Below are 13,404 nucleotides of genomic sequence, written 5' to 3'. Positions count from 1 at the left end.
ATCACTTTCTAAATTCAGTAAACTTCGGCATTACAGTACTTTAATCAAACCTGAATGTTTTTATGCAGCAGAAACTTTAGTTTTATATAGAAAGAGGGATACTGAAGAAATTCGAAACAAAGAAAGAAATATTATTAGGAAAAAATTTGGCCCCAAAATTACTGATGGAGAAACTTATAGGCTGAGAAGTAATCAGGAAATGGAAGAATACGCAGACATACATGGTGACATGAGAAAATGAAGACTTCAATTTTATGGGCGCATCAAAAGAATGCCACCCAGTAAGTTAACAAAACAAATATGAAAACAGAAGTGAGGTCAAAACTAGGTCAATTAAATAGATCGCTGCGATTAGGGAGGATCTTAAAGTATCTGGCATAACTGAGGCAGACATTACAGATAGAAAAACATTCAGACAAAAGATACGTGAGTGGGAAGTTGGTCAGAGGGAAATTAGAAAGCAGACTGGAACACCGTGGTTTGATGAAAGAAACAGACTTTATTCTGAAAGGGTGAAACAAATTTGGACACAAAGGAAGGCCAACCATCAAAATCAACATTGACTGATTGTACCTCACGTAGTCCTAATGGGCCCATATGTGAATAATAAATAAATAATAATATGGACCACTTGTGCGGAGCAACAGGTCTTAACAGTGTATGGTGGGTAATAGCACATGACTTTTAATGATGCTACTTATTTAGTTAATGTAATCTCAAATTGACAGTCTTGAGAAGAAACCAATCGTTGCAATAGTGGATGGTCTTCGTGATAATGGCTCGATAATTACGCTATGTCTAAATACATACAAATTTGTAACATTGACACTAGCAAGTTGGGTCTATTTATTTATTTATTTTGATCCAACATCAACTGATTACAAGAAAAGGTTTTTTTTGTTCCAGTCTTCTGGATACGTCAGACCCTTATTTACTAGGGTTACATATTATTGGCTGGCACTTTTATCTACACAACTTTTTCTAAATTTAGTTGAGAGAATAGAGTTACATATATGGACTATACATAAAAAATTGTTATTGCCATACTTAGATTAAGGAATCTACAGTTTGTGACATAGTATTCATATCTGACATTCAAATATTTACAGTTTGTGACACAGTCTAAGATCTGAGATTACATATAATTTTAGATAGATGGTCTTCCATCATATGAGTTAACTAAATCTAGAAACTCATCTATTGAATATACAGGATTGTTTAGGAGCCATAATTTTAATTTCTTTTTTAGTTTTGTAATGGGCAATTTGGAGATATTATGGAAGCAATTCAGTAGTTTTATGCCTGCATAGTGAGGGCTTTTCTCATAGAGTGTTGTTCTATGAGAGATGATGTGGGGAAGGGGCAAGACTTGGTCCGGTAGGACCATTCATGTGGTTCTGTTTCTCCTCTTTACCAACTGATAAAAGAATTAGCACGTATTAAATACTGCCACAGCAGTTGAGTGGTCTCTGTTAATCAGATACTCCATGTATGCAAATCATCTAGTTCCTAGTGAGCTTGAACAACTGTCTGTAATTACTCCATGTGTTTCCTTTGTCTGCTGCCAGTTCTCCAAAGGCAATGCAGTGTGCCACAATGCTGCATATGTTTCAAAACCAACTCACCCACTACATGTCTTCTTCCTTGAATTCAACTAAACATTCAGCAAGCCATTAAATATCTAATTGTGTTTCCTAACAAACTTTATTTAATAGTCACTAGCTGGACACATCTATCTTAGGTGTTGCTATATGTTTCCTTGGGAAGTGCAGTCGAGAAGAATGTTTCCTGCTGCACGGTTTTTCTGGGAAAAGGCATTCTTGGCAGAGAGGTGTGCGAGAGGCATAACTACTGTTTGTTGCTGTATGTGGCCTGGGATGCTGTGTGCTCCGGCTGATGCGTTGCTGCTGTGATGTTAGCCCATTTGCTACAGTAGATGAATGGCACACACAAAAAAGAATCTGTGCATTGCCATACAGTTTGCCCCCTGCAAGATAGGGACAGCTGGCTGACAGACATGGTGGCCAAATCCTGCATTGATCAGCACTCTGTGGCAGGAGACAGTTTGGTGGCATCGGGAAGAGACCAGTTGTTATGGCAGATGTTATGGCGGATCATATACGGGGACCTCTGGGAGTTTCACCTTGCGAGCTAAGCATGTGGTCTACTGCCCACTATAGTACCAATAAAGGAGCGGGGCGTCAAAGTAGGCTGCAGGGCATGTAGTGGCATACTGGAGTCGGGGCAGGTCGCACAATGTGGGTGACCAACTGTGCATCCCACAGTGGTGGTAAAGTGAATGCCATTGTGTGCCAGCACCACATGTTTCTGCTGTTGTAGTCCCTTGCCAGGGAAATGGGTCACACATTGCCATGTTGGCATGGACTACTGTTGTGGTGTCATTGGTCTACGCCTGTGTCATGCACGAGCTTGGCAGAGCAGGTGCCTGGCTCTGCTGAGGTAGCTGGTGGTGGAAGTGACAGCACATCCATTGCAACAGGCATTACGGATATCTCTGCTGAGGTAGGCGGTAGCGGATGTGGCAGCAATGCCCCCGTGGCTGCACCAAGTGTGACTCTCCCGAGGCATTCACTGGTGGGAGTGGTAGTGGAGTCCCACGCGTTGCCTGCTAAGTCAGTGGCAGCAGCTGATTTTTCACTTACGGCCTCCACTGGTAGCTTGATTTCGACACGAGGCTGTGCACATGTGCCTGAAGATTGAGCATGTATGCCAGCTTTAGATGGTTGATGGAGACCAGGCGTGGACTGACTGAGGTGCTGCAGGCACAATGGTGGCTGGTTGGCGTCACCTCAGAGTGTAACACATGTGTATGTACAGAAGTCCTTGTGTGTGAATTACTTGTGCTCACCATGGTGGCATGTGTGTGCTGGGCAGTCGTGGAGCTATTGAATGAAGACTGGAACACAGGTGGTGGTTGGCAGGGGTTGGCACTTGGTGCGGTCTCGTGGAGTGATGAGTGGTTGCCCATAGATGACTTCAATGATAGACACATTGAAGTCAGCCTCACAGGCCACGTGCAAACATAGGAGAACTAGTGGCAGAGCAGTAGACCAGGTTGTGGTGTGGCATGTTGAGGCATCTTTGAATGTCCTGTGAAATCTTTCCGTGATGCTGTTAGTGGCACTGGTTGTGAAATGCGCAAGTGTGCTGCACATTGCAGCCAGTATTTTAAATAGGCCTGATGTGAACTGTCATCCATGGTCCACTGTTATGTAGCAAGGGCACACAAAACATGAGACCCAAGTGTCCATGAAAGCCACAGTCATCATATCTGCTGTGATGTTGGACAGAGGTATGGTCCCTGGCCACAGGCTGAACCTGTTGATGACATTGAGTATGTGTCTGTGGCCATTTGATGATGGGAGGGATCCAGTGAAGTCAGTATGTACATGAGAAAAGTGTTGGTTGACTGAGGGAAAGGAACAATGGGACTGTGGATGTGGTGACCTACTTTGGTATACTGGCAAGGGGGACAAGATCATACCCAAATGGTGTAGTCCTGTTGTACACTGGGCATACAAGGGCCGTGGGTGCCCAAACATGGGTGTGAGACAGGCTATGGAGGTGCTCAAAAGCTGATTGGGGGAAGTTGAGAGGTAGGTACTGACATATGCATTCTGTGGGGCCATCTGGGTCGTTGGGGCTCATGCAGAAGTAGCAAAGTACAATGGCAAGTAGCATAATGCTGCATAAGGAACTGTGTATGGTCACAGGTTGGGGTCGATCTGTCGCTGCATAGCCTTTGTAGTTCTGGATCAGCTGCCTGGGAAACTGCCAGGGCAGCATTATTGAGGGGGTCTGTAGTGGCACAGGAGTGACTAGAACAATCGGCAACAATGTTGTCGATGTCTGTCATGTGTTGTACGTTGATTGTAAATTGTGCGATGTATTCCTGCTGGTGGAACTGCTGAAGGAAAATTTGGCTGCTGTCTTTTTGGCTGAAAAATATGGTGAGCGGTAGGTGGTCAGAGAAAACTGTAAAGGGGGGGGGGGGGGGGGTCTTTTAATGGAGGGGTGGAAATACTTTATCATCTCATACATTGCAAGGAGCTTGCAGTCATATGTGGTGTAATACTGTTGCACGTCAGACAGACTTGCTGAGAAAAATGACATTGGCTGGTGCTAGCAAGAGCCTTTGATATGTTGCTGAAGGACAGCCCCTATGGCAGATTGGTTGGTGTCCATAACGACCATCAAGAGGTGGATGGGTGGGGGTGGACCAGAAGGGCAGCATTGAATAGGTCTTGTTTTGTTAACCTGAAGCTGTGTTTCATTTGCACGTCAAGGGTATGGGTCTATAGCCTTTAGTGCAGTCAACCTGGAGAGCAGTAATGAGCACTGCTTGTACAATAGCCACTTTCCCTAGCTGATATTCACAAAAATTGCCATTCTGAGGAATCTTTGGAGTTCTTTAAATGTTTTGGGTAGAGGGAAATTGACAGTCATGCAGTTCTTTTCATGGAGAGGGCGGGAGACGGCTGGAGATATTCGATACCCTGGGAAGTTGATCTCCACAACAACGAAAATGCACTTTTCCTTTGGAGGTGAGGGAAAACCTCCTGGAGGTGATGGCAATGCTCCACTAGGTTGCACGAGTAGATGAGGACATCAGCCAGGTATGCAAAGTAACCACAAAGATCACATAGGACATTATCATGGGAACGCTGCCAGGTCTGCATGGTGGTGTGTAGTCCAAAAGGTATATTTTGTATAGACAAAATGGCGTGATTAACACAGAAGTAAAACTGAAAAATGGTCAGGAACTGTCCTGGCATTGAGGGCGCAAAAGATGCCCTGTCGGTGCCAAGTCCTATCTTTCTTTGGAATGAGGTGCAAGGCAGAGGCCTGTGGGCTCTTTGACAGGTGTGACACCATGGTAGCGATGGCTGCCTCGAATTTGGCCTTTGCGGCCCATCGCATGACCATTTGGAGGGGGCTGGGGTGACAGGAAACCAGGGTGCCCAGAGCTGGCTTGGGCTGAGCTCGAAGGAAGGGGTTAGCTGGGGTGAGAATCATTCTCAGTATGGTCCATGACACTATGCTCATAGGGTGCTGGCTGGATGGAGCATAGACTTACGCTATATGCAGGGTGGAGAGTGGTGGCAGTGGTTGGATGGGGTAAAAGGTGATGTTAGTAGTCAGTCCACAGGTCAGTAGTGTGGGAACCACACTGTGGATCCAAAGAACTGCTCTGATCTATCTAAATGTGACATGGGAATGGACTGGATGGAATGGTCCAGGACATACACAATGCAAATCTACTGAGTATATGCCACAAATAATATTTTTATTCAATGAAAGAAGAGAAAATGATAAGCCAATTACAATTATCAAATAGTTGTGAGCATCTGCACTTTGGACTAAACAGTAAGAAACAAAAAGATGGCACTGTACATGGAGAGAACACAGGTGTACTGATACACAATTAAAAGTTTTGCAAGTTATGAGTCCACAAGTAATGCAGTGAAACTAACAATATGTCTAATACTAAGAAACACATCATTTGTTACTAATAATGTGGACCAATTGTATGGGGCAACAGGTCCTAACAATATCTGGTAAAAACAGATGACTTTTGATGATGCTACTTGTGTAGTTAATTTAACCTTAAATTTAAGATAGTCTTGAGAGGAAACCTCCTGTTGCTGTTGCTCAACTGCTCTACAAATGTTCAGTGGCAACAGCTCTGTCCAGTGGACAGTGTTCATGATAATGGCTTGTATATTATATTATGTCTACATATATACAAATTCATGACATTGACACTAGCAAATTGAGTTTAATGATGGGTAAGACTTAGTCCAGAAGGTTCATGAGTGTGGTGCCATTCTCCCTCTTTGCCAACTGATAAAAGGCATAGCACATATGTAATACTGTTGCAGCAGTTTGGTGGACTCCGTTAATTGGACACTCCATTTATGCAAATCGTCTAGTTGCTAATGGCCTGAATAAGTGTTTGTAATTACTCCTTGCCTTTTCTTTGTCTACCATCAGCTCTCCAAAAACAGTGCAGTGGGCTGCAATGTTGTTATGTATTTCAAAACCGACTCACCTAGTACGTCATCTTCGTGGTCGAACCTAACTAAACACTCAGCAAGCAGTTAAATATCTGATGGCATTCTCTAACAAACTTTAATTCATAGTCACCAGTAAAACACATATGGACACATCATGCATATTACTCAGTGTCTCCACAAGAAATGCAGTCAAATAGAATGTTGTCTGCTGCATGGTTTTTATGGGAAAACACATTCTTGGCAAAGAGGTTTGCGAGAGACATGACTACTGTTTGTTGTTACACATGGCCTGCAATGTCGTGTGATGTTTTGTGTGCTGTGATTCTATCCTGTATGCTACAACAGATGATTAGGTGCACAAAAATAAATTTGTGTGTCACCACAATGTTATTATTTTCAGTGGTATTACCTTCTAAAACAAAATAATGAGCATAAATAAGAATAGTAATTAGATTACATCAGACCTCCTGAAATATCATCAATCAAATGTAACAATCACAACAACACAACACGTGCACCCCCCCCCCCCCCCCCAACCCCCCGACACACACACGCAAATAAATATATGTATATGTATAAACTGGGACAAACGGCAGAAAGTGACCTCTGTGAATAAGGTGTAGAAAAGCTCATTTGGGGTTATAGCTGGAAATGAATCCCAAGAAAGTTACACTCATTAGAGCATGGAGATGGAAAATCTTTGAGAATGTAGGTTTCAATGAGTGAAGGTGCAAATGAGAACACCCTGGCCCCTGGGAATATTCTGTCTGTACTAGTGCTTTAGACCCACACTCAAAAAGGCTGTGAGCTGGGACACCACCATGTAGTAGCCACATTACCCTTCATTCAACCAAAGGCATGCCTTCCTACAGAGGAGGCAGAGTCACCTGTAGAAAATACAGATATGCCTCAGTTGTGAGATGTTGTGGAAAGATGACTGCTCCCATGAGGCAGTCACCAATAATTCCCATCCATGCACTGTAGCTGAATCAGTGTCAATGGTTTACTGCAACCAAATAATGGTGATTCTTCTAAGCTCATAGATGTGTATTGTGAATACTAACAATACCAACCCTCTTAAAATTAGCATCACCTCTGAACAGGATGGATATTAGAAATCCCAGCCGTATGATGGAATGTGCGATGAACCAGGAGCAAAACCATTGCCCTGGAGGCAAGTCTGTAGGTGATATGGGCTGTATGCATTGCAAGAGAAGTGGTGTGGACAGTGACAGATGTTATGGAGGATGTTCCACGCGGTCTATGGCTTAGCCCACCTGCCTATTGCTGACTCCAGAATCACTGTGAAAGATCTTTTCTCTCCACCTGAATGTGCATGCATCTTTTTTATTTTTATTTATTTATTTGGTCCTGTTGATTACACAACCAGTGTACAAGTGATATAGGACAAGTCAATTGATACAATTACAGTAGTACATGAATATTTATACATCACATTTCACAGAAATTTGTTTATTTAACAAGAACAATTACTTGCATACAGTATTAAAGACTGCATTATGCCAAAAACAGTTTAAGTGACTGTTTAAAATAGTAGAATAAGTGATAGTGCATATTTTTATGCTACTGACATATACAGGGTGTTACAAAAAGGTATGGCCAAACTTTCAGGAAACATTCCTCACACACAAAGAAAGAAAATATGTTATGTGGACATGTGTCCAGAAACGCTTACTTTCCATGTTAGAGCTCATTTTATTACTTCTCTTCAAGTCACATTAATCATTGAATGGAAACACACAGCAACAGAACATAACAGCGTGACTTCAAACACTTTGTTACAGGAAATGTTCAAAATGTCCTCCGTTAGCGAGGATACATGCATCCACCCTCTGTCGCATAGAATCCCTGATGCGCTGATGCAGCCCTGGAGAATGGCATATTGTATCACAGCCATCTACAATACGAGCACGAGGAGTCTCTACATTTGGTACCGGGGTTGCGTAGACAAGAGCTTTCAAATGCCCCCATAAATGAAAGTCAAGAGGGTTGAGGTCAGGAGAGCGTGGAGGCCATGGAATTGGTCCGCCTCTACCAATCCATCGGTCACCAAATCTGTTGTTGAGAAGCGTACAAACACTTCGACTGAAATGTGCAGGAGCTCCATCGTGCATGAACCACATGTTGTGTCGTACTTGTAAAGGCACATGTTCTAGCAGCACAGGTAGAGTATCCCGTATGAAATCATGATAATGTGCTCCATTGAGCGTAGGTGGACGAAACTAAAATGAGCTCTAACATGGAAATTAAGCATTTCCGGACACATGTCCACATAACATATTTTCTTTATTTGTGTGTGAGGAATGTTTCCTGAAAGTTTGGCCGTACCTTTTTGTAACACCCTGTATAAGCAAGTAAATTTGCTTCATGGTCATGGTTTGGATTGAATACAAATTTTAACTGCATTCCTTAAGAAGAGGTTTAAGTGAATGCTCCAGAGTGTGGGATACATGGGAGTTCACATTTTCTCATAATGACACAGATAAATTTACACTTTATCACCACAATTTTAGTTAAACTACAAGTAACAGCATCAAACTTTATCTTTAAGGGAGTGCTTTTCTTATGCAGTTTCTCCCACTCTTATACCTTATAACTCTAAGTATTCATTCATTTTTTAGAAAATTTGTTTGATGAGGAATAATTTTAGTTTCCATTTGAAAACCTATATATTAGTTATTTCCTTTTTTATATTGACAGGTTGCTTATTGAAGACCTATATACCTGACTCAGTAATTCCCTTTGTACTTTAGTGTGAGTTGCAGAGCTTTGGTGAAACTTTTTCACCTGTCTTGTGTTGTGGTTGTGGATATCACAATTTTTCTGAAACAATTCCCTGTTGTTGGCTCCAAATAACATCAGTGAGTATGTATACTGACCTGTGATGGTAAGTATCGTGAGATGTTTAAAGAGACCTCTGCAAGATGCCCCATTAGGGACCCCACATATTAGCCTCACTGCTTTTTATTTATTTATTTATTTATTCATCCATGGAACAATAAATATTGTATGGATGTCGTCAGATTACAACACATGAGCACACATTTACATTTACAATTAAACAGGTTTCTCATATTTTGTGTAGTTTTTATAACTAGTCATACACATATTTATAATTACATAATATTTTGGTGATAATGTCATATGTTGCTAATAATCTACATCTATGTTAAATATTCTTTTACAGTATAACAACTTTTACTTACTAAAAAGGTTTTAAGCTTTTGTCTGAAAGTGAGGAGCTCATTTATTTCTTTAATTTCTTGTGGTAATTTGTTGTACAGTTTTATCCCATTGTAAAATATACTTTTTTGCGTCTTTGCCTTGCTCTTTCTATCTAGATGGAGGTGGTGACAAGCTCTTGTTTCATGGTCATGTATTAGTCTGTTTGTGTTGTACATGTTGAGATTTTTCTTAATGAACATTATGTTCTGAAAGATATACTCACAAGAAACAGTTAGAATTCCTAGCTTTCTAAATAATTCTAGACAGTGGGCCCTGTTGTTGCTATTTGTTATTATCCTTATGGCTTTTTTTTGTACTTTGAACACAGTTTGTATGTTACTGGCACTTTTTCCCCAAAACATGATCCCATAGCTGAGGACTGAGTGTAGATATCCGTAATATGTTATTTTAAGACAGGTATTATTGCATACCGGTGCAAGGATTCTAAGAGCATAGCATGCTGTGGATAATTTCTTTGTCAAAATGTTGACATGGTTTGTCCATTTCAGTTGTCTGTCTACATTCATCCCTAAGAATTTGGTACTTGTTACACATTCTAATTCATTATTATTAACTTTTATTCTAGTGGCATTGTGTTTTTTGTTCAATTGGAAGTTAATATAGTTAGTTTTCTTTACATTTAGGGTTACTTTATTTTTTAATGACCAGTTGTGGACATCATTGAGAGCCTCGTTTGCTCTTTCTGACAGTTTGTTGGATTTTCACGTGTTATTACTATGTTGCTGTCATCAGCAAAAAGTATTTTTTCGCCATGTCTGATACTTTGTGGGAAGCCGTTAATGTATATAAGAAACAATATTGGGCCTAATACACGTCCCTGTGGGACGCCTATATTCACATTTTCTGGGTCAGACAGGTGTTTTATAAGGGAATTGTTTGAAACTTGTGATATCTCAACTCGTTGAACTCTGTTTTCCAAGTATGATTTGAACCACTTCTTTGTCACACCTCTTATTCCTATTTGCCCTAATTTATGAAGTAAGATTTCGTGGTCAACTGTTGGTTGGTTGGTTGGTTTTGGGGAAGGAGACCAGACAGCGTGGTCATCGGTCTCATCGGATTAGGGAAGGATGGGGAAGGAAGTCGGCCGTGCCCTTTCAGAGGAACCATCCCGGCATTTGCCTGGAGTGATTTAGGGAAATCACGGAAAACCTAAATCAGGATGTCCGGACGCGGGATTGAACCGTCGTCCTCCCGAATGCGAGTCCAGTGTGTGGTCAACTGTATCAAAGGCCTTGGACAAGTCTGAAAAGATACCACTTACATTTTCACCTTTGTCCAGTGCTTCTAAAATTACTTTAGTGAACTGTGCTGAAGACTTTTTCAACACCTGCAGCATTTCTCCAGAAGATTATGCCATAGGAGAGAACAGAATGGAAATATACAAAATATGACACCAACATTATTTCTCTGTCCACTAACTGGTGGAGAGCTCTTAGTGCAAAGCACGATGAGCTAAGTTTCTTGACCAGCTGATCCATTTGTTCTTTCCATCTTAGGTGATTGTCTATTGAATACCTAGGAATTTTGTATGTGTGGTTTCATTAATTTTGTGATTGTCAACGTGTATTTCAGGAACTTTATTTTTTTTATTTTTTGTCGGAAACTGTATCATATTGGTTTTTGAAAGATTTAAGGTTAGGCTATTCGCAGTGAACCATTTGTGTACTTGAGTAGAGACTGTCATGGCTGTATCCTGCATTGAGGAGTTGGGTACTTTTACGAGGGTACTTGTATTGTCAGTAAACATTACTATTTTTGCTCTGTTATTAATTGTGATTGGTAGATCATTAATGTAAATCAGGAAAATTAGTCGCCCAAGAATTGAGCCCTGCAGGACTCCATACTTTATGTTCCCCAGTCTGATTTTGATGCTGTACCTGTCCTCCTTAAGACAACCCTTTGTTTCCTGTTCTATAAGTATGATTCTATCCAAGTCGAAGATTTTTTTAAGAGTGTGTTATGATCTACACAATCAAATGCCTTGGCAATGTCACAAAATATCCCCATTGGATACCTTTTGTAATTTAGTTCACCTAAAATTTCACGTTAGGTTAAATATAGCTCTGTCTGTGGAGGAGCCCTTATGAAAGCCGAACTGTGTAGGAGCCAGTAAGCCATTTTGTATAGTGTGACTATAAATCCTATCATACACTATTCTCCTAAATACCTTTGAGAACACTGGCAGCAGAGAGATGGGCCGATAGTTGGATATTTCATCCCTTGCCCCACTTTTATTGCTTGGCATCACTACTGCATGTTTTAATCTATCTGGGAACACACCAGTTTCCATAGATTGGTTGCACAAATAGCACAATATATAACTGATTAAGTGTGCACATGGTTTTAAAATCCTACTTGATATGCCATCGTATCCACAGGAATCTGAATTTTTGACTAATTTTATGGTTTTTTCAATTTCTTTAGGGGTTGTACTTCTGAAATGAAGTGCTACTTTAGATGTTATTTGCATGTGGTTAAGTAGTTCAATAGCTTCTGTGTCAGACTGTTTATTATGTTCACTGTTTCTTCAGCTATAGTGAGAAAAAAATGGTTGAAATCTGAGGCTGCAACTTTGTGTTTATTATTGTCAGGTTTTATGTTCCTATTTGTCTCACTGTTTGTGATGTGCCATATGGTTTTTATTTTATTTTTTGAGTTGCTATTTTTTTTGTGCATAGTGCAACTGTTTGGCCTTCTTGATCACACTTTTTAGAATTTTACAGTATTTATTGTAATGTAACTTTACTGCTGGGTCTGTACTAGTCCTCTGTTGTACAACAGTAGTTAGCCACTCTTTCCTTTTACTACAGGTTGGTTTGATTTTAATCTGTCTTTGGGGGAAAAAAACTTCAAAATGTTTAAGGAATAAGTTCAGGGAAGAGTTGAACTTCTCATTCATTGTGTCAGCCTGGTATACTTCCTCCCACTGTTCATGGCATAATCTATTTCTGAACAAGCAAGTAGATTAAGCATTTATTGTTCTAAGATGTTGAACTTGGTTACAATGGCCATGTGCTGTTTTTTTGCTGGCAAGTTTTAGGGTTGTCATTTGACCATTGTGATCAGATAGACCATTTGTTACTGCCCATGTCATCACTTCATTGTAATTTGTGAGATCTAGCTAGGAATGCATTTCTGGTTGTATGTCCATATGACATTTTGTTATTCCTTATACTCTCAAGGATTATTTTCTGTAGTTTGTCCTCGTTTAGCAAAATCACTCTTACAAACACACACACACACACACACACACACACACACACACACACACACGGACATATGGATATAATGTGTGAACGAAAAGAAAGAAAAGAAAAAAAATTACCTTTGCACCCTGGCTGGGAGATTTAAAAAAAATTCTGTAACATTGCAAGACATACATTAAAAATTTATTTACATATCCTAAAAGTGCCTTGAACTGAATTTTCTGAGTGCTAGAGGCCACAATATGGCAATAATGTGTTGTGTATCTATTGAAATGCACACACACTTGTATAACAATGGATTTCTGGGGATTGCTTTGACTCAGTCAACTATAGTATTAGGAGTTTGTTTTCATAATCTATTGACAGATGAGATTTAAGTAATTACAAAACCTGCTTTGTGTTCAATATGATACTAGTGCATTTTAAAGGGAAACTGGAATCTGCCTTGTATCTGCAGACAGTTTACCCAAGTAGATAGCTTACTGAAACTGCTCTTCACTTGCCATCCCTCAGTCAATCACTGACCTCATGACACATGTAATGATGTCTGAAGTGCTGTGCGTTGTTGATGGAAGTACATAGTTCACATCCCACCCCTTCCCAACTAAACAATTCCTTCATGTTACAGATCGCATGTTAGAAAAAGTTTCTTCTTCTACACATGCACTCTACAAACCACTGTGAAGTGCATGGCAGAGGGTACATTTTGTTACACATTTAGGACATTTTTGCATTTCAGTCATGTATGGAGCTTGGATATCGGTTGCTTAAATGTCTCTGTGCATACTGTAATTAGACTAATCTTGTCTTCATTATAGATATGAGAGTGATACATATGGGGGTCATAACATATTCATCGAGTCATCTTTTAAAATTGGTTTAGAAAATTT

This window comes from Schistocerca nitens, chromosome 4 (assembly GCF_023898315.1).
Source record: "Schistocerca nitens isolate TAMUIC-IGC-003100 chromosome 4, iqSchNite1.1, whole genome shotgun sequence".
Lineage (NCBI taxonomy): Eukaryota > Metazoa > Arthropoda > Insecta > Orthoptera > Acrididae > Schistocerca > Schistocerca nitens.
This window is presented reverse-complemented; position numbering follows the sequence as displayed.